This window comes from Macrobrachium rosenbergii, chromosome 36 (assembly GCF_040412425.1).
Source record: "Macrobrachium rosenbergii isolate ZJJX-2024 chromosome 36, ASM4041242v1, whole genome shotgun sequence".
NCBI classification, from domain to species: domain Eukaryota; kingdom Metazoa; phylum Arthropoda; class Malacostraca; order Decapoda; family Palaemonidae; genus Macrobrachium; species Macrobrachium rosenbergii.
In genome coordinates, this window is record NC_089776.1 from 8,293,504 (window position 1) to 8,320,417 (window position 26,914).

The window sequence follows — 26,914 nt, forward strand, 5'->3', positions numbered from 1 at the left end:
TTTTTTGGAAGCTTGAATTTCAAGTCAATGGCTCCTGTGGTGGGCTTGTTCCATATGAATAGGGTTCTTCATCTTCTGAATAATAATAATAATAATAATAATAATAATAATAATAATAATAATAATAATAATAATAATAATAATAATAATAATAATAAGATAATAATTCATTAATATTCTTTGAAGCTTGAATTGCAAGTCAATGGCACCTGTGGTGGGCTTGTTCCATATGAATAGGGTTTCATCTTCCGAATAATTTTTTCAGGTTACACACATTAAAAGTTTTGCAATTGAATATTATAGAAGGGAATAATAAAACTAGGTTGTGATAATATTATCATTTCATTCTTTTATTCTAACCAGTTGCATGGAGAAATCAACGATTCGAGAGAATTTCCCACAAACAATTGCATGCTTCCTAGTTTCTGAATTATGAAGTGATTCACTGCGATCTCTCTGGCGTTGCTGTCAGGAGGAGGACTCACAGAAGACGCTTGTACCTGCAAAATGAATAAATGAATGAATAAAACTGATAATTATATATTTTGATTTCAACAACAATTAAATGCTCCAGCCAAAGAATAGTAGGAAAAGTGGCATCAATAATAATTTTAACATTACATTTCAAGTGACCAGAAAATTGTGACTCAAGACCCATCCAGTCTTGACAGAATTAGACAACACGAAGCTAAATTGTGCACAATGAATATTTGAATAAGCTCCATTCTTTATAATATACACAACTGTCGTCTTTAAATGACAAAACTAGCATTTTTACGTTCTGCAAAATACACTAATACAAATATATATATATATATATATAATATATATATATATATATATATATATATATACATATAAATTATTATATATATATATATATATGTGTGTATATATATATATACATATATGTATGTATGTATATATATACATATATGTATGTATATATATATATATATATATATATATATATATATATATATATATATATATATATATATCACAAGTCAAACTTTTACCTTTCACCAACACACTCACTGGCTGGCACTGTCAGAGGAGCGCAGTACCTAAATAGTATAATGATAAGTAATCCAGCTGCAATTGTATAACTTATAAACCTACATAAAACAATTACACTTCAATAAATTATAAACCGGAGATGAACTGAGCAAAACCGCTGACCAAGAACCGCTCAAAAGGACAGGTTCTGTAGCCCAGTCTTAGCGGTTCCGGGGCCGGGGAGTCCTGGGTAGCCCACGCAAAACCTGGACAACGAATACGTCTCTGGGCATCAGAGCCCCCGTTCTTCCAGCCGAGGTCCACAGACATAGAGGCCTTGCCTCCAGCCATTTTGAATCGGCAGACGTAACCGGCTGGTTGCTTCCGGCATTCCAGTATTTTGACGGAAGGAAAATCCCGTGGCGTACGTCAGGCGCGCAGCGAACGGTAAACGCCATTCCGAAATCCTTTCGGGTGGGAATGGATAAGCCATTTCTCCAAAGGATCGAGTATTCCGACGACGGAATCGAATTGAAAGAGAGTCCGCTCCCACGAATTTCCTTTATTAATATTCTGACGAGTTCGATGGAGACTCTCCCAGTGACTGGGATTGTAAATTCAGTGATGGTGAATCTGACTTATTTTACAATATGGTGATTGTTCGAGATGTACTGGATTTTGATTTGGTCTTACTGGATTAAGTGGTTGTTGATATATATATATATATATATATATATATATATATATATATATATATATATATATATATATATATATATAATTATGCAACAATGCTTTGACAATTGCAGGACGGAACGATAAATAATATTTACATAAATCTACTTCACCATAGCATTCATTACAGATTTTGCTGTCACAATCATCGCAAACTCGTCACAATACCCTCATACCCAGAAACAGACAACAATAATTAATATACGTGAAAATTTTAAGTTTCCAGCGAGGGGGACAAAGTCTAATCTTACGAATGCATTATAAAGAATATAAAATCAAGACATAATCGTTTCAGAATACTTCTCTAGGTGACGAGAAACCTCTCTGTAATAAAGGAACCATTAAAAGAACCATGATAATCGAAGACAAGGAAACTAAACCTTGTTACGATGAAGACAATGAAATAATGACACGTTCATGACGATGGGAATAATGAGCGCAGTATCAAGTGTATAATGGAAATTGATCATGAGATTATACTGGCGTCATTAGAGTTTTTAATCAGTGATTAAGTAATCAAGTCGTTATGACGGGGAATGAGTAATTGTTTATAAATTTATTCATGGCGTGAATACCGGGGCAGATTATCTGGAAAATTATGGCAAAAAAGTGAATTGTAAGATAAGACTTTAAATAGGGCAAAGAAATACAACAATAACTAGAATAACAGTAACAACAGAATTATATATATACACATAAATATGTATAAATAAATATACATATATATTATATATATGTATATAAATATATATGTTTGTGTACATATAGTATATATATAAATACATATATACACAAACATCTCTATTACATATACAGGGAGAGAGAGAGAGAGAGAGAGAGAGAGAGAGAGAGAGAGAGAGAGAGAGAGAGAATGTGACATCCTTTCAGAATTAGAGAGAGGGGTCGATGATACTACACCTTCGGAATTTCTATCAGGGAGGAGTTGTGTACAAAGGGAACTTTGGAACGCGGCCTTGCTGACAGTTAACCGCAAGAATATCGAAGTGTGTCTCGGCTTTTTTTTTATTTATTGATATTTTGTATATAATCAATCCTTGTATTCTTCCTTTCAACGACTTTGCAAAGCACCGAGTATATTTTGTAGACAGTCATGAGTATATGAATATTTTCGCCATTGGGAATTACTAGCAATCTTTTTCGGAACGAGAGGAATCAGCACGAGAGAGAGAGAGAGAGAGAGAGAGAGAGAGAGAGAGAGAGAGAGAGAGAGAGAGAGAGAGAGAGAGAGAGAGAGAGAGAATATATTCGTCATAAGGTAATTACAGGAGGTAAAGGGGAATACAGAGAGAAGAAATCCCACTCACTTATTGAAAAAGAAAAGATAAATTAAAATAATAAATAATAAATTAATAATTTATTACATAACGGAAATCAATACGGCTGTACTGTACCTTGCCAAATATGTATGGACCCATTCTAATTTGAATAATGACGAAATCCATCAACAAAAGCTACAACATTTCTTAGCCTGCTCCCCGTCGTTGACACTATTTCATTATTTTCCTTATCCAGAGGTTTAGTACCACGTCCCACCTAAGCTCCCTTTTAAATAAATAAAAAAAAAAGAGTAGGAGACCCATAAAAAGGCATTAACCCTGGTGAACGACCCTTTTATACCCTGAAACTAAAGGCATTAAGAAAAATGAATATACGGTCTTCGCCAGGTTCAGGCTATTTGCATTTTAGAGCAAAGTTACTTCGCTAATCTGGGTTATCCCCACCGGATGTGGATCTAACCACAACGAATGTTGGGGTGTGAAAGAGACATTATGATCCGGCAAAAAAAAAAAAAAAAAAAAAAAAAAAAAGGGGAAATTTTTCTTCGGCGCAATCGAGTTTTCTGTACAGCGTATAATGCTGTATGAGCCACGGATCGGTGATGGCCTGTCCTAGAGCGTTGCCAGATCCATGATCATGTCTAAATTTAACCTTAAATACAATAAAAACTACTGAGGCTAGAGGACTGCAATTTGGTATGTTTGATGATTGGAGGGTGGATGATCAACATACCAATCTGCAGCCCTGTAGCCTCAGTAGATTTTAAGATCTGAGGGCGGACAGAAAAAGTGCGGACGGACAGACAAAGTCATCTCAATAGTTTTCTTCTACAGAAAACCGATAAAGGGAATTTGGTGGCTTCTTAACTTAGAACTTTCCGCTACAAAAACCTCTGGATCTTTGTTACTATACTCAGAATAAATAATGCAGAGAAATATCAGTAAATTGATGATGATTATAAAAGAGAATGTATGAATATATACGACAGATAACAGCTTGAGTATTTTAAGAGAATAACAAGGTGAGTATAGAATACATGATTTTATTACTAACAGAATTCCCAACATTTTTACTTAAGAAAAATTTGAGAATACAGTCTCTGTATTTAATTATCAATGAACACTTAATTGCCTCTTTTTAGCGAAAGACCAAAAAATAAATAAATAAATAAACAAAACAGCAAATTCACTCATAAAATAAGAGGGAACGTAACAATTCTCAGACAGACTGACTTTAATAATTATAATAATAATAATAACCTCACTTCCCTTGGCACGCATCTCTCTCTCTCTCTCTCTCTCTCTCTCTCTCTCTCTCTCTCTCTCTCTCTCTCTCCAAAAAAAAAGGAAATTACGTTAAGCGTATGCTAATGAATTCATGCGTCTTCATTCAACTTTGTTTGCGAGTTTGTTTCTCATTTCCCATGGAATGCAGTGCTGGCAAATCTCGTTGGTGGAACTCGTTAGCTGGGAAAGGGAAATTTTATTCATATTTTCTCCTCCTACTTTTCTCGAGTAATAGCCTCGTTTTTATGGAGGTTTCGTAATGTTTTCATTCTTGAGAATATATATCAAAAGGTTAAAAAGTAAATGAACTAAATGCTATTTGATATTTTGATTGTAATGTACTTGATAAGTGATTGTTTTTCTTTGAGGTTTGTTAATGAGGTTGGACGTCAATAATTGTGGTATTGTTTCGTTCTTTCTTAAAGACGCAAAGGTTGTAAAAATTAATATATAATGCTTTAAATGTATAGTTCCTATAATGTTCATTTTCCGGTTTTTTAAGAAGACAAATATCCACTAGGGCTGACATAATACACACACACAAATATATATATATATATATATATATATATATATATATATATATATATATATATATATATATATATATATATATATATATATATCCTCCTGGTTTATCAAAGCGACGAAGAAGGTGAAAAATAAAAATTTTGACATCCATTTTACCACCAGAAAAACATGATTTTTTTTGCGTCGTATTTACGCATTTCTTGAAGAATTTCCATTCTGACATACAATACGCTTTTACTAAACCCCTTCCAAAGGAAGTTCTTATACCAGAGTATCAAACATTTTAAACTGTTTTTCAGTTACAGCTCCACAATTTTTCTGGGGAGAATCACTGATATATACTTTCTCTCTTTCATATTTTCTGGTCTGTTGAAATGTCTTTTGAATCCTTCAGTGAATTAATGTAACAGGTTCATGGCGTTAATATCATAAAGAAAAGAATAAATATGCAAACGAAGATTAAATATTTCAAGTCTAAACTTTCTCCTTCCTTCCTGGAAAAATAATATTTATGCACGACTCTCTCCCTCCCTCTATCTCCAGCATGAATAGTAGATGTGCCTCTCTCTCTCTCTCTCTCTCTCTCTCTCTCTCTCTCTCTCTCTCTCTCTCCTTCGTATAAACAGTAAATATACAGAACTATCTTCCTCCCTTATCTTCGGTGTAAATCACCCATATAACTCATTCACAAACCCACGCACACACATACACATACACACTCCCATGCGTCTCAACTCGCTCTCTCTCTCTCTCTCTCTCTCTCTCTCTCTCTCTCTCTCTCTCTCTCTCTCTCTCTCTCTCAATGAAAACAAAGATATGCATAACTGAAACTGGTAGCCAAAGAAAATTTATAAAATGTCTCCCTGTAATGACTTTACATATTTCGCCTCTTCCTAAATAATTAAACAAACTTATTATTATTATTATTATTATTATTATTATTATTATTATTATTATTATTATTATTATTCAGAAAATGAAGAACCCTGCTCATTTGGAACAAGCCCACTACAGGGGCCACTGACTTGAAATTCAAGTTTCCAAAGAATATTACGGTGTTCATTAGGAATTAAGAGAAAGTAAAGGGAAATAAAGAAAAACAATAACCGCAATCTACAAATAACGTTGGTGACTTAAAAAGCGAAATGATTCGGGAATGGGAATCTATTCCAGAAATTGTAGTATAAGAAAACTGAACTTACAAGCCGATATATATATATATATATATATATATATATATATATATATATATATATATATATATATATATATATATATATATATATATATCACAGCATTATCCAGTGGTTCTCTCTGGACCGAAATCGGCCTGCCCCCCCCCCGCCCCCGCCAAAACCCTAAAACCAAGCTCGAGGCACGCAAGAATATCTCGCCTTATCCCCCACCCCCACCCACTCCCCTAGAACCCCCTTCTCTCCCCCCACAACCTCTACCCTCCCAAAAATTCACAGCCGAAGGCCTGCCACCAAAATATCTGCCTTCCTTTTGGCAGACATTTATTTCACATTTTCTGACAAGAGAAATAATTTCTCATCCTCTCGAGGTCGTCTCTCTCTCTCTCTCTCTCTCTCTCTCTCTCTCTCTCTCTCTCTCTCTCTCTCCCTGAACGACAATACTTGTATGAAAAGAATTAATCTTAATACACGTACGAAAAATAATAGTTGTAGTCCTTAATCAACGTCCCTCTCTCTCTCTCTCTCTCTCTCTCTCTCTCTCTCTCTCTCTCTCTCTCTCTCTCTCTCTCTCTTCGGAAATTTATCGAAGTAGGTAACATTATCAGGGGGAAGGTAGCCCTAAAGGAGAAATAAATGTCTCACAAATACATTTTTGAGTGGCTTGATATATGAGAGTGCTGCCCCAGGCATTATACGAGAGGGCAGAGGTCATATTTTCAGGGCGGCTGGGGCGATCAAAATTGAAAAGGTTTTATATCTTGTATGTATGTGTATATGTATGTATGTATGTATATATATATATATATATATATATATATATATATATATATACATATATATATATATACACATATATGGGCAGTCTAAATTACTGATCGGTTTTATAAACAACCGTATAATATTCATTAAAACTTCCCAATCTATTTTTTTGCATTATTTTCCCATCAGTAAATCTTAAGTAAGTTTAAGTACTAATCTCTAATAATTATATGACCCACAAATCAACAAAATCAATTACCCTAAACAAGAATGAAATATATGACATTTTAACCAAACAAGATTCCTGGAATACCCCTGAATTCCTACTCCAGTATCCTGTCTTCCGCAGGAATCAAAGTCACTCCTGGAACATCGGAGGACATTGGGGGACGTGTCCTATAGAAGGACATCCATACTAGGCCGTAGGATTGGGATTCTGGGGTAGGATGCTAGGATCCTTTGTGCCCTACTTTTGACTTTCAATTAACTATAGGAACCACCAGTTTTTACAGCTGGGTGGACCTCGTGAGCTGCAATCCTGAATCGAATCCTAGGCCTAGCGAATGCTAGGTCAGCCCTCTCTCTCTCTCTCTCTCTCTCTCTCTCTCTCTCTCTCTCTCTCTCTCTCTCTCTCTCTCTCTCTCTCTCTCAGTTTCACTTTCAAACAAGTGAAACTTAGAAAAGTTAATTGCAAAATCCCTAGTCATCTCTCAGTGTCTTTTAACACCTGCAAGAATTCAGTCTCTCTCTCTCTCTCTCTCTCTCTCTCTCTCTCTCTCTCTCTCTCTCTCTTCTTACACAAATGAAACTTGAAAAGAGAGAACTGATAAATCCCTTCCTATCGCCCAGTTTCTTGTAACAACTGCATGGAACTGCCAACGAGTTTAACCCGTTCAATTTAGCTGAGAAAAAAGTGAGAGAACTTAAGTATCTTTGAATAAATGATTTTATGATGTTTCCTAACTTCTCCCCAAATCCTTAAATCCTTTCTCCTTTTACTGGCGCAATTAGAGGTCATAAGGAATGATAATAAAAGCAGTAAAAGGCAATTATCTAAATGCAAGCTTAGCCATTTTATCCTTCCATTCCAATTCCTCTAAATGAAATTCCAAGCGATTCCGATTTTTTTTTGTCAAAGTTTTCTCTCGTCGAGTCATAATTTTTGCAACGAGCCATTTAGATATTGTTGGATATTCCTTAGATATTTCTACTTATTCATTGGATATTTCTATATGCTCCTTCTATATAATCCTTCGTAATATGCACAGAAAAGCAATCTTGATCAGTAAGATTAATTTATTTCTATATTCCTTAGATATTTCTATATACTCTTTAGATATTTCTATATGCTCCTTAGATATTGCTATATGCTCCTTAGATATTTCTATATACTCTTCAGATATTTCTATATGCTCCTTAGATATTTTTATATACTCCTTAGATATTTCTATATGCTCCTTAGATATTTCTATATGCTCCTTAGATATTTCTATATACTCCTTAGATGTTTCTGTACGCTCCTTAGATATTTCTATATACTTCTTAGATATTTCTATATACTTCTTAAATATTTCTATAAACTCTTTAGATATTTATATATACTACTTAGATATTTCCATATACTCCTCAGATATTTCTATATACTTCTTAGATATTTCTATATGCTCCTTAGATGTTGCTATATACTCCTTCGTTCGTAACATGCACAGAAAAAACAATCTTGATCAATAAGATGAATCTATCTGTATATTCCGTCGATATTTCTATATACTCCTTCGATATTCCTATATGCTCCTTAGATATTTCTATATGAATAGATAAGACCAATCTTGATCTATGGGACGAATTCATTCGTACTTTGAAATGCGTGACCGGAATATTTATAAGGGATTATCACGAAAAACCTACGTAAAGAAAAAAAATAAATAATAAATATCACTGTGTACAGATCAGGTGTTATCGACAATCAATAAAAGTTAGAAATAATAAGTTGAATTGAGGATTTTCAAGAAATCTTTATCTGCTAAAAAAAAAATAGACAAGTCATTGGGGGGAAAATCTTCGACCAGATCTCGAATTTTTTTTTTCTCACATTTTTGACGTCTGACTAATTTCACACTGAGGAGAGGAGGTTTCTGCCATGAAAACGCAATCAGAAATATGTATCGATCTACTCCTCTCTCTCTCTGTCTGCCCGCATCTCTCTCTCTCTCTCTCTCTCTGTCTGCCCGCATCTCTCTCTCTCTCTCTCTCTCTCTCTCTCTCTCTGTCTGCCCATCTCTCTCTCTCTCTCTCTCTCTCTCTGTCTGCCTGTCTCTCTCTCTCTCTCTCTCTCTCTCTCTCTCTCTCTCTCTCTCTCTCTGCCCGCATCTCTCTCTCTCTCTCTCTCTCTCTGTCTGTCCTCTCTCTCTCTCTCTCTCTCTCTCTCTCTCTCTCTCTCTCTCTCTCTCTCTCTCTCTCTCTGCTATTGCCAGAAAGAAAAATTGCAAAAAAAAAAAATCGTTTGCTCGCTCCTTTTTGCAAATTCCCACTTGGAATCCAAAACACCTAACTAGACCTACTCAACTTGGCATCTTCTGGAATCAGTCGGCGTCGAATATCGAAGGCCAAAAGAAAAGTAAAGGAAAGTAATTGGCTTCTTTCCTTAACTCTTCTCCATTGGAGAACAAACCCCCTCCCCGCCCCCAACCACATTAACTGATCCCTCCCGACTTTATTGGAGCAATTAGCGAGTAAAAAATGACGCTGTTATTGTAATAACGGCTGTTTATGTAAGGGTTAATTTCGTGTTATTCTTGCCCGAAGGAAATTCACGGCCGCGAGAGACTAAAATGATAATTTTTTTTTTTTGGGGCCCTCTGTTGGTTGGTTGGGTGATAAGTCCCGAGGTCCACACTAAGCGTTCTATTTTTCATTTTAACATCTTGCCATGCTTGGCGTAATTAAAAGGACGGTACTGGCATAAGGCTTTGAAGTTTGTTATTATTATTATTATTATTATTATTATTATTATTATTATTATTATTATTATTATTATTATTATTACTCGTTAAAGATTTTAGGCTTGCTTTGTTATTATTATTATTATTATTATTATTATTATTATTATTATTATTATTATTCAAAAGATGAACCTTTATTCATATGGAACAAGCCCACCACAGGGGCCACTGACTTGAAAATTCAAGCTTCCAAAGATTATTATTATTATTATTATTATTATTATTATTATTATTATTATTATTATTATTATTATTATTATTATTATTATTATTCAGAAGATGAACAGAATGTGAAAAGGAAGAATAGAGAGAAGATATCAGTTATCAGAAAAAAAAATAGATAAATAGATAAAAAAAAAGCCAGTAAATTATAAACCACAAGAAGAATTCCTTTTGGGTGAGTGATGCATTATAACTTCGCCTTGAAATTTCGAGGTCCCAGTTGCCCGATATCCTCAGCATAAGGAGGCTGTCTTCACAGTCTAAAGGTGTGAGGAATAAAGGAGGTGTTTTATTCAAAACGTCTTCATTCTAATGAAGAAGCCTCTCTCTCTCTCTCTCTCTCTCTCTCTCTCTCTCTCTCTCTCTCTCTCTCTTTCAGTTCCTGAAGTGTCGTTATTCAGTGTCACTTTTGTGATTATGATATTCTTCAACGAGTGAGTAATGACTGATTGCTAAGAACATTAATCACAATGGCGAAAGAGACAAGAGGAGAGAAAGAGAGAGAGAGAGAGAGAGAAGGATAATTTTTCAGTTTCTGATACACGAGAGAGAGAGAGAGAGAGAGAGAGAGAGAGAGAGAGAGAGAGAGAGAGAGAGAAAAAAGATAATTTTTCAGTTCCTGATACACGAGAGAGGGAGAGAGAGAGAGGGGGCGGGGAGAGAGAGAGAAGGATAATTTTTCAGTTTCTGATACACGAGAGAGAGAGAGAGAGAGAGAGAGAGAGAGAGAGAGAGAGAGAGAGAGAGAGAGAGAGAGAAAAGGATCATTTTTCAGTTCCTGATACACGAGAGAGGGAGAGAGAGAGAGAGGGGGGGAGAGAGAGAGAGAAGGATAATTTTTCAGTTTCTGATACACGAGAGAGAGAGAGAGAGAGAGAGAGAGAGAGAGAGAGAGAGAGAGAGAGAGAGAGAGAGACGATGGCCATAACGGTAATGAGTGGAAAGTAATTAATGATGAGAGGAAATTGATTCTCCAAAATTTGGATGTCGAGTTGCGCGGATATTTTTCACATGGCTGTAAATTATGGCGCCATCGACGTCGAACAAGTTTGTTAAATCAAATTAAAATGCCTGGCTTAATTTAGCTATTTATTTTCATAACGAAGCAATTTTAACGCGTTTCTTCGGCGCAGTTGAGTTTTCTGTACAGCTTATAATCAAGACATAACAATAATAATAATAATAATAATAATAATAATAATATTATTATTATTATTATTATTATTATCATCATCCACATATACCCAGAATCTACGGACAACATCTAAGAATATTCTGCTTTTCCTTTGGTCGAAAGCACAAATCAACCTTCCAGAGAGATTGCAGCACTCCCTTACCAAAAATCAAATATATATGGCTTCACTTGAGAAACGCAGCGAATACACGGCCTGTCATTCAAATCTCTGCCTTTACAGAATATACAACTTCCCCTCGATCGTGTATCAAATCTTTGTCTCCTAAATGAACACCGGCGTTCCGTGTGTCAGTCGAGAAACACTGGTATTTGTATTCAACTTTTCTGTTCTGTTATTTTGCGTTATATCTTTCGTTGTTCTCTGCCCCTTCCGTTATTCACACTGCTCGGTGGATGATTGATTGTCTCGATGACTCAGAGAGAGAGAGAGAGAGAGAGAGAGAGAGAGAGAGAGAGAGAGAGAGAGAGAGGGTTTAGTAACTTGGAAATGTTTGCAAGACAAGAAAGAGAAGTGGTGGGGAAAATCGGAATAAGCAAACCAGCAATCAATCTCTCTCTCTCTCTCTCTCTCTCTCTCTCTCTCTCTCTCTCTCTCTCTCTCTCTCAAACAAACAAAATAATCATATTTTTATTTACATCTGAACCTTCATTTAACTGCACTTGCATTGCAAAGCGAGAGAGAGAGAGAGAGAGAGAGAGAGAGAGAGAGAGAGAGAGAGAGAGAGAGAGAGAGAGAGAGAGAGGTGTTTTAATAGCATGGAAGTGTTTAATAACACGAAAGAGATATAGTGAGCAAAATCGGAATAAGCATTACGCTTACGCGCTATAATATTCCATTTTAAGGTGATTCAAGAGTAGCTCTCTCTCTCTCTCTCTCTCTCTCTCTCTCTCTAAAAACAAAAAGTTAAATTCTTTTTGTTCATATCTGAACCTTCATTGAAAGACAGCCACCAATTGACGGAGTTAACATATATAAAAATAATGTCATAATTGAAATGCAAGGATGTTATCTTTTGTTTTTTCTCGTTACTTTTCATCATGATTTTTTTCCTTTCGTCTGAAACTGATGAAATACCAAAGGGAATTTTTCTCAGTCGAATTAACAAACATTAACAGCAAACATACTTTCTTTGACTATTTCGATAAGATTATTTAGCAACTCTATATATATATATATATATATATATATATATATATATATATATATATATATATATATATATAACTATATATATATATATATATATATATATATATATATATATATATATATATATATATATATATATATATTAGGCCTCCTGTAAAACATTAATTCTTCTCTTTGAAATTTATCGACTGGAAATAAAAAATATTTAACCTTTTTGCTTTCCATAGCTGTCACTTTTCAACGCCATTTCACGCTGACATTTCGCTTTCACACCGACGTTTCACGCCGACATTTCACGCTGGCATTTCACGCTGACATTTCACGCTGGCATTTCACGCCGACGTTTCACGCCGACGTTTCACGCCGACATTTCATGCTGACATTTCACGCTGGCATTTCACGCTGACGTTTCACGCTGACACTTCACGCCGACATTTCACGCTGACATTTCACGCTGACAGACATTTCAACGCCGACATTTCACACGTCGAATGACTAAGTCTTATCGGGATGAAGAATTTCCATTTCATCGCTTTGAAGGATATATTTCGCATTTCACAGTTCCCTTTTGTTTTTCGTTATTGATTCCTTGATGATTGATGGTCTTGGAGGATTGGTTTGCTTGTCAAGTCTCAGAGAGAGAGAGAGAGAGAGAGAGAGAGAGAGAGAGAGAGAGAGAGAGAGAGAGAGAGAGAGAGAGAGAGAGAGAGAGAGAGAGAATTGTGATTCGCCACCTACGAGAAAAAAGAACAGTATGCATCAGACGATTATAAAATATTTTGAAGAAACTATTTTTTCTTATAAAACAAAGAGAGAGAGAGAGAGAGAGAGAGAGAGAGAGAGAGAGAGAGAGAGAGAGAGAGAGAACTTATTTCAGGGTTACACACGCACCTCTACAAAAAATTAATTTGTTAAAATTAAGCTTTATTTCATTTTTTCTTCCTCATTGTAAAACGAACTATTACCAAATAACAGATATACCATAACAGTTATCTTTGTAAGAGAGAGAGAGAGAGAGAGAGAGAGAGAGAGAGAGAGAGAGAGAGAATTTATCCTTAATGAGAAATATTTTCGATTTTCGAGATACAATTTTCATTATGATTCTCATAAATGACTAATTGAATAAATAGAATAACTAGCGGTGCAACACTACGATTATCCAACAACGTATTTCAATATTTTACTTACGTTTTTATTTATTAATTAATTTGTTAATTTATCTGAGTTTCTAATAACTTTCTGTATTTCCCATTACATTCTGTTACTTCTTTCGAATGAACACCATAATATTCTTTGGAAGCTTGAATATCGAGTCTATGGACCCTGTGGTGGGCTTGTTCCATATGAATAGGGTTCATCTTCTGAATAATAATAATAATAATAATAATAATAATAATAATAATAATAATAATAATAATAATAATAATAATAATAATAATAATGTTATTTTAAACGAAACTAAAACTATATATGTTTACTGGCCGCGCTGAAGAACTTATTCCTTCTTTACGTGTCTCTTCAGGAAATGTAAATAAAAGCGTTTTCGTTTGTGCCAATTTCCCCAAAAGCCAGGCACCTTTGAAACAAGGTGATAACAGATGGAAGGGAATATGAACGGAGGTACAGTCAAAGGAACGAAAGGGGTTGCAGCTAGGGGCTATGGAAAGCACGCTGCAAAGAATCTAAAGTAATGCCTACAGTGCACCGCATGAGGTGCACTGGCACGACAGACGGAAGAGAAGTGACTAAGCATTTCAATTTTTATCTTGACCAATTTGAAGCAAAGAAAATAATTTCACCTTTTCTCTCCTAAATCAGTTTATCTCAAATTCATGAAAGATGCATATATCCTCTCTCTCTCTCACTCTCTCTCTCTCTCTCTCTCTCTCTCTCTCTCTCTCTCTCTCTCTCTCTCTCTCACAGGCCTAAAAGAACACCACATTATCTTGTTTATTTCTATACAACACCAATTTGCATTTCAAAGCCGCAATGCTTTGCTAGGCCTATGTCCTCTTTTTCACGTGTATTCAGCCAACGATGAGAGCAGGCGCCCAAAATGAATTTAAGGGCCCACTTCCGAGAAATGTTCTGCCTTTCGTAGCCTCAGCCTATCTAGAAGATACTTTTCCGCGCCGAGTAATCCTTTTTAGGCCTACTGCGGAGTTTATTGGATTATGAGAAAGGCGCAGCCGAAAGAGTGAGTTTACTCTCGTAACTAACTTTTATTGGCAAAAAATGTGTTTGGTGAGATTGCGGAAATTACACTGGGATATTGTGCTTATAATTTTTAGTTTTCTGTAAGAGAAAACTATTTTGCCGGCTTTGTCTGTCCGTCCGCACTTTATCCTTTCCGTACTTTTTTCTGTCTGCCCTCAGATCTTAAAAACTACTAAGGCTAGAGGGCTGCAAATTGGTATGTTGATCATCCACCCTTCAAGCATCAAACATACCAAATTGCAGCCCTCTAGCCTCAGCAGGTTTTATTTCATTTAAGGTTGAAGTTAGCAATAATCGTACTTCTGGCAACGATATAGGCCAGGCCACCACCGGACCGTTGTTAAAGTTTCATGGGTCGCGGCTCATACAGCATTATACCGAGACCACCGAAAGATAGATCTATTTTCGGTGGCATTGATTATACGCTGTAGAGGCTGTACAGAAAACTCGACTGCACCGAAGAAACTTCGGCGCAATTTTTACTTCTTCTGCTCATGTTGGCACAGAAAATGGATGGTAATATGTTGTATTTTTCAGAAGTTTATGACTGATGAATTTTTGTTTCTTCAAATTTTCAGCCAATATTTATATGAGTAAAATTATACCTTTTCGGAGACAGATCTTAGTATGGAGGATTCTTTGAAAGAATACAAAGGTAAAAGTAAGTAATCTTTTTCCAATTATACTTGCGCTCTGTGTGTGTGTGTGTGAGAGAGAGAGAGAGAGAGAGAGAGAGAGAGAGAGAGAGAGAGAGAGAGAGAGAGAGAGAGACCTAAAACCTTCAACGATTATCAATGAGTATAATCAATGAAGCCTAAAATTTAGTAGCAGATGGATTAAATTGAATTGAATATAGAATTTAGGCCAAAAGCCAAGCACTGGGACCTATGAGGTCATTCAGCGCTGAAACGGAAATTGAGAGTAAAAGGTTTGAAAGGTGTAACAGGAGGAAAGCCTCGCAGTCGCACTATGAATCATTTGTTAGGAGAAGGTGGAAAGTAAGATGGAAGAAAGAGAATATGAAAGGAGGTACAGCAAAGGGAACGAAAGGTGTTGCAGCTTCCTTTTCCTGTTTTCAATTAAAGGCCGGAATTTTCAATAACATCTACCCGGAAGTGATTAAAGACACTTAATGAGTGTTATGAGAATTACCTCATTACCCCACCGTTACTTTCGTCTTTAATGATTTGGGTAATAGATTTTCCACTCAAAGAAGTCTGTAATGGCTTTACGCCCTCTCTCTCTCTCTCTCTCTCTCTCTCTCTCTCTCTCTCTCTCTCTCTCTCTCTCTCAACTAAGAGGGAAATATATTACCGTCATTCGTTATCTTCCGTCCTTTCATCGCTGCGCACTTTCCTTTACAGAAGCCGAAACAAACTCTATTAAGCTTAACAGGTTTGCAGTAAACCCCCAACGAGAATCATCGACTTAAAATAATGACTTAAAGACCTCAAAGCAACGTAATGTATTTTATTTTTTTTTACCAAAAACCCATTTACTAATATATATATATTCCTTCGCCCTGAGGAATCCTTCGCAATCCGGTTATGCGTCTTGAAGGATATTAGCAATTTAACACAAAGTTAAAGCCGTTTATGCGTCTTGAAGGATATTAACAATTTAACACAAAGTTAAAACAAATGGAATTTGTTTTCCTTTTTGAGTTATTTGATTACACTATTCCCTTGTCGAGATTCTGTTCGTTTGATGATTTCAATACGCGAGGTTTGTCTTCGTCGAGATTTTTCTTTTATGTATGACTGAAGACAATTTATCAGTTTTCTGAAAAGAAAACTGTTGTGCCGGCTTTGTCTGTCCGTCCGCACTTTTTCTGTCCGCCCTCAGATCTCAAAAACCACTGAGGCTAGAGGGCTGCAAATTGGTATGTTGATCATACACTCTCCAATCATCAAACATACCCAATTGCAGCCCTCTAGCCTCAGTAGTTTTTTATTTTATTTAAGGTTAAAGTTTAGCCATAATCGTGCTTCTGTATAGGCCAGGCCACCACCGGGCCGTGGTTGAAGTTTCATGGGCTGCGGTTCATACAGCATTATACCAAGGCCACCGAAAGATAGATCTATTTTCGGTGGCCTTGATTATACGATGTACAGAGAACTCGACTGCGCCGAAGAAACTTCTGCGCATTTTTTACTTGTTTTACAGTTATCACCAAACCAAAGGACTATGCAACATCCATTTTTAACAAGGGACTTTCCGCGCTGATCATAAAAAATCATATAAAAGTTCTATATTCAATATACTAGACTGAATATGAATTTTATTTCTGACGTACCAGCCTTTCATGATATGGTAAAAATTACCACTAAACAAATAAAATCTAGTTGTAGATTATAAGATGGCGTTTATATTTACACGTATACATATTCATATTTATATTCGGCGTGTATATCCGTATACGATATCAATCAAGAATTTAAATTTGAATGGCATACAAGGCAAAATTAACTTCAGGCGTTTAAGATCTAAATAAACTATACAACTTGCAGTCGTTATACATTTTTCATAATTCACAAAGATTTTCCTAATATTTTAAGTCAAACTTTAATCGTAAATCATTACATATTCATATTCACAGAGAGAGAGAGAGAGAGAGAGAGAGAGAGAGAGAGAGAGAGAGAGAGAGAGAGAGAGAGAATCTCTTCACTAAAAAAAACTTTAAAATTCCATCGGCAGTTGATAACCTTGACCTAATCAAAAACAGCTGTCCCATTTAAGCGGATCCGCTGCGACATTCGACCTTTTTTTTTTTTCAGGTCACGCTTCGCTAATGAACCAGGTCATGATAGGAAGATAGGTCACTTTTTTGTTTGTTTGTCCTCTCGTAGCGATCAGGCGATAAATCATTCTTCACTTTTGATGTTGGTGACTGATTCAGTTTGTAGAGAGAGTGTAATTAGACGGTGGGGGATTTATTCAAATGAAAATAGGTTTTGGACAAAACGCCGAAAAAAAATTGTTTTATTTAAATGACAACACTTTTTGGACAAAGCGCCGAAAAAAAAACTTTTATTTAAACGAAAATACATTTTGGACAAAAAGTCGAAAAAAAATATTCTATTTAAATGAAAATACATTTTGGACAAAGATTCGAAAAAAAGATTTTATTTTGGAAATCAAGAACATGCATCGATTACTGGCATAACAGAAATTGAATTGAATTGACTTGAATATAGAATTTAGGCCAAAGGCCAAGCACTGGGACCAAAGAGGTCATTCAGCGCTGAAACGGAAACTGACAGTAAAAAGTTTGAGAGGTGTAACAGCAGTAAAACCTCAAAGCAGTTGCACTATGAATCAACTGTTAGGAAGGGTTGAGGAAAAGTAAAGATGGAAGAAAGAGAATATGAAAGGAGGTACAGTAAAAGGAATGAAAGCAGTTGCAGCTAGGGGCCATGGAAGGCACGCTGCAAAGAACCTCAAGTAATGCCTACAGTGCACCGCATGAGGTGCCCTGACGGCACTAACCCCCTTACGGCGGGCATAGCAGAAATGAAAAGGCAAAATGTCTGTATTGGTTTCCCAGCGAAACAGCGATAATTACTAAAAAAAAAAAAAAAAAAAAAAAAAAAAAAAAAAGTCTTCTGTTTACTTTTTTTATTTTTGCAATCTCGCATTTGCATGCCAGACTGGATAAGAGCCTTAATTGGCTTTCATACCGACATAAACATTGGTGAATCGCGGTTATCAAAATGACGCAATGCATTCCACTGGCTTCCGCAAATCTCTCTAATTATGGAATTTTGCTTCAGGTTACATGAACCTTTTGTGGCGATATCATTGTTGAACTGAAATGAATACAGAATTTAGGCCAAAGGTCAAGCACCGGGTCCTACGAGGTCATTCAGCGCCGAAACGAAAATTGGCAGTAAGAAGGTTTGAAAGGTGTAACAGGTGGAAAATCTCGCAGTTGCACTATGGATCAATTGTTAGTAGAGGGTTGTTGAGGAAAGTAAGACGGAAGAAAGAGAATATGAAAGGAGGTACAGTAAAAGGAACGAAAGGGGTAAAATATCATTGTTGTTAGAAGAATCACAATACCTTTCAATGCATAAGTTATACAAAAAAGTTCTTAATTTACTTTTCTTTTTCCCTGAAGATGGAATATTTTTAAAGTCGGATTATGAAGTGACGTCTTAGTAAACGGGGTGACTAATGTTGCTGTTCCACTCCTTTAGCAGCTGGTATGGAGAGAGAGAGAGAGAGAGAGAGAGAGAGAGAGAGAGAGAGAGAGAGAGAGAGAGAGACTGTATAACCCTTCTCTACACAGATGGAAAATCACTTTCACTACATATTACTTTATAGCTGTTTTCTTGTCGACATTATTATTATTATTATTATTATTATTATTATTATTATTATTATTATTATTATTATTATTATTATTATTATACCCCATTCATATGAAACGAGCGTACAGGGCCTCTGACTTGATATTAAAGCTTCCAAAGAATATGATGTTCATTTGAAAGAAATTACAGAGGATAACAGGGAATACAGAAAGAAGAGATCGGTTATTACATAAAAAGATAAATAATTGAATAAACAGACAAAAAAAAAAAAAAAAAAATATATATATATATATATATATATATATATATATATATATATATATATATATATATATATATATATATATATATATATATATCACTTCAGAAGGGAAAAGGGTAAAAGCAACACAAAAATATATATATATCCAATTAAAACTGCAACTGACTCTGATAGGGTCGGCCGGCGTACAAAGTCATTTGCTATAAAAATTGTCAATCAGTCAATAACAATTCGTTGGGACTCTATACATTTCCCATATGTGGCACGTGATGCCATTTTCTGTGAGCGAGGGCATTTTTACAGCTAGATATGCGTTTCACGGCAACGGTTTGTGATTTCGTGAATTTGTGAGCTCTTGTAACAGAAATGACCAACAATATGTAGGAAATTACAGAAATTGGTGCTTATTTTTGATACTGTGATTTATGTTGTGAAGGTACTGTACTGCAGTGCACTGCACTGCACTGTACTGTACTGTACTGTACTGCACTGTACTGGACTGCACTGTACTGCACTGCAATGCACTGCACTGTACTGGACTGCACTGTACTGCACTGTACTGCACTGTACTGCACTGTCCTGTACTGCACTGTACACACTGTACCATACTGTACAGTACTGTACTATACTACTGAGTAATTACGTGATCTTACTGAGAGAGAGAGAGAGAGAGAGAGAGAGAGAGAGAGAGAGAGAGAGAGTTTTCTCGGTGAAACGTAAAGACCAAAAGCTTTTGTACTGTACCCTAATGTTCTATTCAGTAATTAGGTGATCTCACTTATGCCAATCCTGAGAGAGAGAGAGAGAGAGAGAGAGAGAGAGAGAGAGAGAGAGAGAGAGAGAGAGAGAGAGAGAGAGAGAGAGCTTCTCAGCCAAACGTATCAACCAAAAGCAACGATAATTTCCAGGCAAATGAAACTTCAATGAACCCAGAGTCTTTCACACAGAGAAAAACAGCAACATGGCTCCTTTGAAATGACTCTAATTACCTCCATAAACATTTCTATCGAGTCTGAAGAGGCCGATAAAAGTAACAGTAAGAATAAAAGTGAAAGCAAAAGCAAAAGGAACCACAGAGGCCCCGAACATTAGGCGGCAAGGGATGGCCCAGAGGAACCGCCTAATTTCCATAAACGAAGCTTCGGAATGGACTCTTCCAGCTCAAATGACTTCTCTTTAATGGGTCTTCCAGACAATTATTTCCACAAGAGAGAAGAAATAAAGATGAAAAAAAAAAAAGAGAGATCTTGCTTCCAGGCACAGGGAAGGTTCCAGTGATTTCACGCCTGGAAGGATTTGGATTTTATTTCGCGGCTTCAATGGTGCTTGAAGAGGTATATTCCTTTTCTATGGTTATCTGAGGAGGGAGAGAAGCCCTTCTCTCTCTCTCTCTCTCTCTCTCTCTCTCTCTCTCTCTCTCTCTCTCTCTCTCTCTCTCATTGTACCGGCAAAGGTGCTAACTGAAAGGAAATTATTATTATTATTGTTGTTCAGTAGATGAAACCTACTCATATGGAACAAGCCCACCACTAATGGGGCCACTGACTTGAAATTCAAGCTTCCAAAGATTATTACGGTGTTCGTTAGGAAGAAGAATCAAGAAAGAGGAAGTGAAGGGAAATGAAATACAGAATGAAGAGATTCCACTTATCAAAAAAAGAAAAAAAAAATAAATTAGAGACCATCAACTTTGATGACGGAAGTCGAGAGCATTAAGTGAAGGTTCTCCAGCATCAGAATTCAAACGAGTGAACCTTTTCCGTCAATTTTTTTTTCTGTCAAGGGCGTCTCTTCCGTCCTTTGATCTTCTTTGATGTTTCGTTCGGTTTGCTGTTTCGTATTTCTCCGTCGTTATTCGTTTTCCTCGCTTATTTATGGCGCTGGTTGATAGGATAGATCACTTTAAATGCCTATGGCGACGCTTATACCGTGTTCTTTATGATTTTGTCATTCTTCGTGTTTTGTCTTTAAATTTCAATCGTAAATTTGTATAATTTTATATTTTAAAAAATTATTCAATTATAAATTTGTATAATTTTATATTTAAAAAATCATTCAATTGTAAATTTGTATAATTTTATATTTAAAAATTATTCAATTACAAATTTGTATAATTTTATATTTAAATAATTATTCAATTATAAATTTGTATAATTTTATATTTAAAAAATCATTCAATTGTAAATTTGTATAATTTTATATTTAAAAATTATTCATTTACAAATTTGTATAATTTTATATTTAAAAAATTATTCAATTGTAAATTTGTATAATTTTATACTTGAAAAATTGTAAACTAAGATATAATGAATTTTTGCGTCGGTTATTTTTTTGTGAAATAGTTTTATAATTCTTCAAGTTTTGTATTTAAATTTCTTTTGAATTTTTTATGTATTATATTGAAAAAATTATACACCAAATTATGTAATAAATTTTATGCGTCGGTTATGTTTTGCGATATGATTTTATGTCTTCATGTTTTGTCTTAATTATCGCCCTAAATTTTTAAAATTTAATTCTTCAAAAATCAGAAACTAAGTTATATAATTAATGTTATACGTCGTTTGTTAACCAAAATCTATTTAAAAATTATACACTATGTTATATAATTAATTTTATATCCGTTTGTTCCCCAAAATCCATTTCAAAAATTATAAGCTAAATTATAAACTTAATTTTACGCGCAGTTTATGGTCCCCAAAAGTGACTTGCTTTACAGAGAGAGAGAGAGAGAGAGAGAGAGAGAGAGAGAGAGAGAGAGAGAGAGAGAGAGAGAGAGAGAGAGAGAGAGCGCCTGAAGCAGCACAAAATTGCCGTGAAAGGAAAAAAAAAGATCAAAGTAAAAAGAGATTAGATCGTAGGTGACGGAGAAAAAAGAATTCAAAAGAAAAAGGAAGAAAAAGGAGCTGAAATAACAGATAATAAAAATGAGAAAATATACAAGGAAAAAAGAGAGCAGTTGAGAAGTATAAAAATATCCTCCCGAGAGTACACGAGGAGGAAAGAAGGATCGAAGAACGAAAATAAACTGATAACGTAAGCAGATAGGTAACAAAGAGAATAAAGAAACACGGGGGGAACTGAAGGGGAGGAATAAAAAGGAGGGGAAGAGAAAATGAAAGACATTAAAAGGAAGGATGGAACAGAATAAAGACAAGAGAGAGACAAATGCAACTAGAAGGACGAGACAGAAGAAATACAAAGAAATGAAGAATACACAAGCATAAGAGAACAGAATAACACTAAGTGAACACATCAAGAAATAGGAGAACAGAAATAGAGAACGAAAAGAATGATTAGGTGGAGAAGAGAAAGCCAAATGCAGGGTATTGATTGATTGATTGATTCTGGCTATTATATCAGAGTGCATAGAGTGGAAAACTGTGCTTTGACAATTATATCAGAGTGCAAAGAGTGGAAAACTGTGCTTGGACAATTATATCAAAGTGCAAAGACTGGAAAACTGTGCTTTGACAATTATATCAGAGTGCAAAGAGTGGAAAACTGTGCTTGGACAATTATATCAGCGTGCAAAGCGTGGAAAACTGTGTTTTGATAATTATATCAGAGTGCAAAGAGTGGAAAACTGTGCTTGGACAATTATATCAGAGTGCAAAGAGTGGAAAACAGTGGTTTGACAATTATATCAGAGTGCAAAGAGTGGAAAACTGTGCTTTGACAATTATATCAGCGCGCACAGAGTGGAAAACTGTGCTTTGACAAACAACTAGGTTAAAAAAAAAAAGAGAAAGCAAGTGAAAGCGGACAAGAAAAAGCGACAAGAAAAAGAAGACACGCAAAAAAATTTCCAAAGGACCTTTTTTTTTGTGTGTGTGCGTTTTTATATTATTTTTATTTTCCGTCCTAGAATGTTCCGCCTTTGTTGCTCGCTTGTGAAGCTATAGCGTTCACTGGACTATGCATCTCTCTCTCTCTCTCTCTCTCTCTCTCTCTCTCTCTCTCTCTCTCTCTCTCTCTCTCTCTTTGGATACAATTGTGACTACAAAGCCTGGGATCCTAGTGAAGAACCAAACGAAGAAATTCTGACGTCAAGGCAAAACTCGAACAGACATATGTACGTAAGAGAGAGAATAGAATTTTGCCTTTCTTTTCCGTCAGGTGAATAACGCTACCTCATTCTGGCATTTTGGGAAGCCAGAATTTCCTCATTTGGTTCCTCATTCGGATCTCCGGCTTTGTAGTGACAAGCGTATCCGTAAAGTGAATAAATCGGGAAATTAGAAGGGCATTGTGGTTATTGCAATTACATACGCATCCGGTAAAAAGTGACCAGTAGATTGTAATATATATATACATCTGTGTGTGTGTCCAAATAAAGGAAAATATAGATTCAGCTCTTGATTTTTCAAAATAAGTCAATAGCAGCAACAGACATTGCCAGAATTACTTGTTTCTTTGCGTGGTTTTTATGGCTAAAAAAAACCGGAAGTGTGTTGAACAGACAGCAATAGATACATCGATTTAATTCCCCTTATTTAACTGAAAACCTCCTTTCGTGTTAGTCTATACATGATTTTCTATCATTCACTGTCACGACACCCATTTCTATAATGGGTTGCTGAGTCACTCGTTGACCGACAGCTATCTCGTGACCACGGAGAGAGAGAGAGAGAGAGAGAGAGAGAGAGAGAGAGAGAGAGAGAGAGAGAGAGAGAGAGAATTATCTGTTTATCAATTTATCAGTTTATTCATTTAGTTCTTTTTTTAATAAGTGAGATATCTTCTTTCTTTATTATCACTTTACCTTCAATTTCAAGTCAATGGTCCCTTTAATAATAATAATAATAATAATAATAATAATAATAATAATAATAATAATAATAATAATAATAATAATAATAATAAGAAGAAGAAGAAGAAGAAGAAGTCATTAGAACAATGATTATAATCTGTTAGGCTGATAAGCCATGGAGTTAAAATTGGGCGTTGCAACAATTATAGCAATCAACAATGCCTGAACATTGTTGCAACTCGAATGAACCACTGATGCAACCTAACTTCAGGCCTTTAAAGTGCCAGCCAATGACTGTGCACCACTTGAAGACGATTTCCTCCAGAGATGGCATAGGATTTGTCTCTCACCGTAGGCCAACACTACTCACAGTTCACAGATCTAAATAAGCCTGAAAATTGGCCCCAAACTACTCGTACGTATTTTGGGGGCAAGAGAGAAGCAGGCAGCATTCTGTTTATTGATCCTAACCCCAAACTGCTATTATTATTATTATTATTATTATTATTATTATTATTATTATTATAGCAGACCCTCTTTTAAACATGTGTTGAAGGTTATAAATGCATCAGAGGCATTTATTTTGTATAGAGTTTGTATACTGACAAAAATACATTTAATAATACACTCTAAAATGACTTGTAAAATAAAGAAAAAACTAGTAAAAATGCGCCGAAGTTTCTTCGGCGCAATCGAGTTTTCTGTACGGCCGCTACAGCGTATAATCAAGGCCACCGAAAATAAATCTATCTTTCGGCGGTCTCGGTATAATGTTGTATGAGGCCGCGGCCCCATGAAACTTTAACCACCGCCCGGTGGTGGCCTGGCCTATATCGTTGCCAGAAGCACGATTATGGCTAACTTTAACCTTAAATAAAATAAAATCTACTGAGGCTAGCGGGCTGCAATTTGGTATGTTTGATGACTGGAGGGTGGATGATCAACATATTCATTTGCAGCCCTCTAGCCTCAGTAGTTTTTAAGATCTGAGGGCGGACAGAAAAAGTGCGGACAGAAAAAAGTGCGGACGTCAGAAAGCCGGCACAACAGTTTCCTTTACAGAAAACTAAAAAGGTGAGAGGAAATTAAGCCGGAATTCTTGTACAACAGACATAATCAATTTGTACAAAACACGAGAAAATTTAATGAACGTATCTCGTAAAGGCAAAAAAAAAAAAAAAAAAATAAATAAATAAATAAAAAATTCCGAAAATGTTTTACCAATTGAAGTTGAAACTGTATTTTCCCTTTGAAATTGAAGCAGAAAAAAAAATAAATAAAAAGTTCCGAAAAAGTTTTATCATTTGAAGTTCGAAACTGTATTTTCCCTATGTGACTTATCTCTACCGAGTCAGCCGCTCTCACTCAAAAAAAAGAGAGAAAAAAAGTATATTGATTGACTTTAAAGAAAAACGAGTATTTAAAGACCACACAGCGGAGATCTGAGGGGGAATTCCAATCCCACTCCGAAGTTTCCAAAAGAGGGTCTTTAGGAACCTTTTTTTTTTTTTCTTTCTTCTTTGTCGAAGTTCGTTCATTAGGTGTCCCGGGCACCTACCGTCCATTCCCAAACATCCCCCGCCCTCCCAAGTCCTGTCCCGTCCCAGCCTCTAGGCTATATATATATATACTATACTACTTTCCCGAACTGTCTGTCTACCTGGTTCCTCCCCCCCCCTCTCTCTCTCTCTCTCTGACTCTTTCTCATCTCTCTCTCTCTCTCTCTCTCTCTTTCTCATCCCTCTCTTTCTCTTCTCTCTCTCTTTCTCATCTCTCTCTGTCTCTCTCTCTCTCTGTCTCTCTCTCTCTCTGTCTCTTTCTCATCTCTCTCTGTCTCTCTCTCTGTCTCTTTCTCTTCTCTCTCCCTCCTTCTCTTTCTCTGTCTCTCTCTGTCTCTTTCTCATCTCTCTCTCTCTTTCTCATCCCTCTCTCTCTTTCTCATCTCTCTCTGTCTCTCTCTCTCTCTGTCTCTTTCTCATCTCCCTCTCTCTCTTTCTCATCTCTCTCTCTCTCTGTCTCTTTCTCTTCTCTCTCCCTCCTTCTCTTACGCTGTCTCTCTCTGTCTCTTTCTCATCTCTCTCTCTCTCTCTCTCTCTCTCTAACAAATAACTCAGACGGTTTTCTTCTTTAAGTCTCTACAGTCATCCTGTCCGCTGAATGACTGGCGAACGTCTCTGTCTATTCCCCTTAAAACAATTCGCCTTTTATTTTAATCAATTACTAACATTTTTATCTATTTGTTTATTAATTCGTTAATTTATTTCTTTTTCTGTTCCAATAACTCATCTCCTCTTTCGAATGAACACTAATATTCTTTGGACGCTTGTTCCATAATAATAATAATAATAATAATAATAATAATAATAATAATAATAATAATAATAATAATACTGTGAATCTCTGCCTCAGCCTCTGTCTATTAACATTAATTCCTGTCCATGTGTCTCCTGTTTATTTTCTCCTCTCCCTGCTCCTGCATTCCTTCAGCTCTTCTTCTTTTATCTTCCTTTCGTTCCGTGTTTCAAGTAGTCACTTCACCATAATCAACTTTCTCATTAAATGTTATTTTTTCACTCTTTAATTTTAGTGCTTCTTTTACATCTGACGATCTGCCACTGTATCTGAAATGATCGTCCAACTTCACACATTGCTTGTTTAATAGCAAAAATAAATAAATAAATGAAGTTAAATTAAATAAAAAATAAAAAAGAATAGCCAATTAAAACCAAATTAATAAATAAGAAAATTATTTAAAATTTGCCAATTAAAACCAATAAAAAAACATAAAATAAAAAGGAAATAAAAAAGAATGGCCAATTAAAACCAATAAAAAACAAATACTAAAAAAATTTTAAAAATGGCAAATTAAATCCAATAAAAACTAAAAAAGACAATAAAATACGGCCAATTAAACCTAATAAAAAATGGCTAATAAAAACCAGTAAAAAACAAATACAAGAAATAAAAAAAAAATACTAATTAAAGCCAATAAGAA

At 35.5% G+C, this 26,914-nt stretch overlaps 1 long non-coding RNA gene across 1 annotated transcript in view; it reads right to left on the reverse strand.

The window, feature by feature from the left end:
* Positions 1 to 289: 289 nt before the first annotated feature.
* Positions 290 to 26,914, reverse strand: part of LOC136856465 (uncharacterized) — a 280,922-nt gene continuing 254,297 nt past the window's right edge. Inside the window, exon 3 of the long non-coding RNA XR_010858346.1 lies at positions 290 to 500. This is a non-coding gene — a long non-coding RNA (uncharacterized lncRNA). The remainder of the gene's footprint in view (positions 501 to 26,914) is intronic.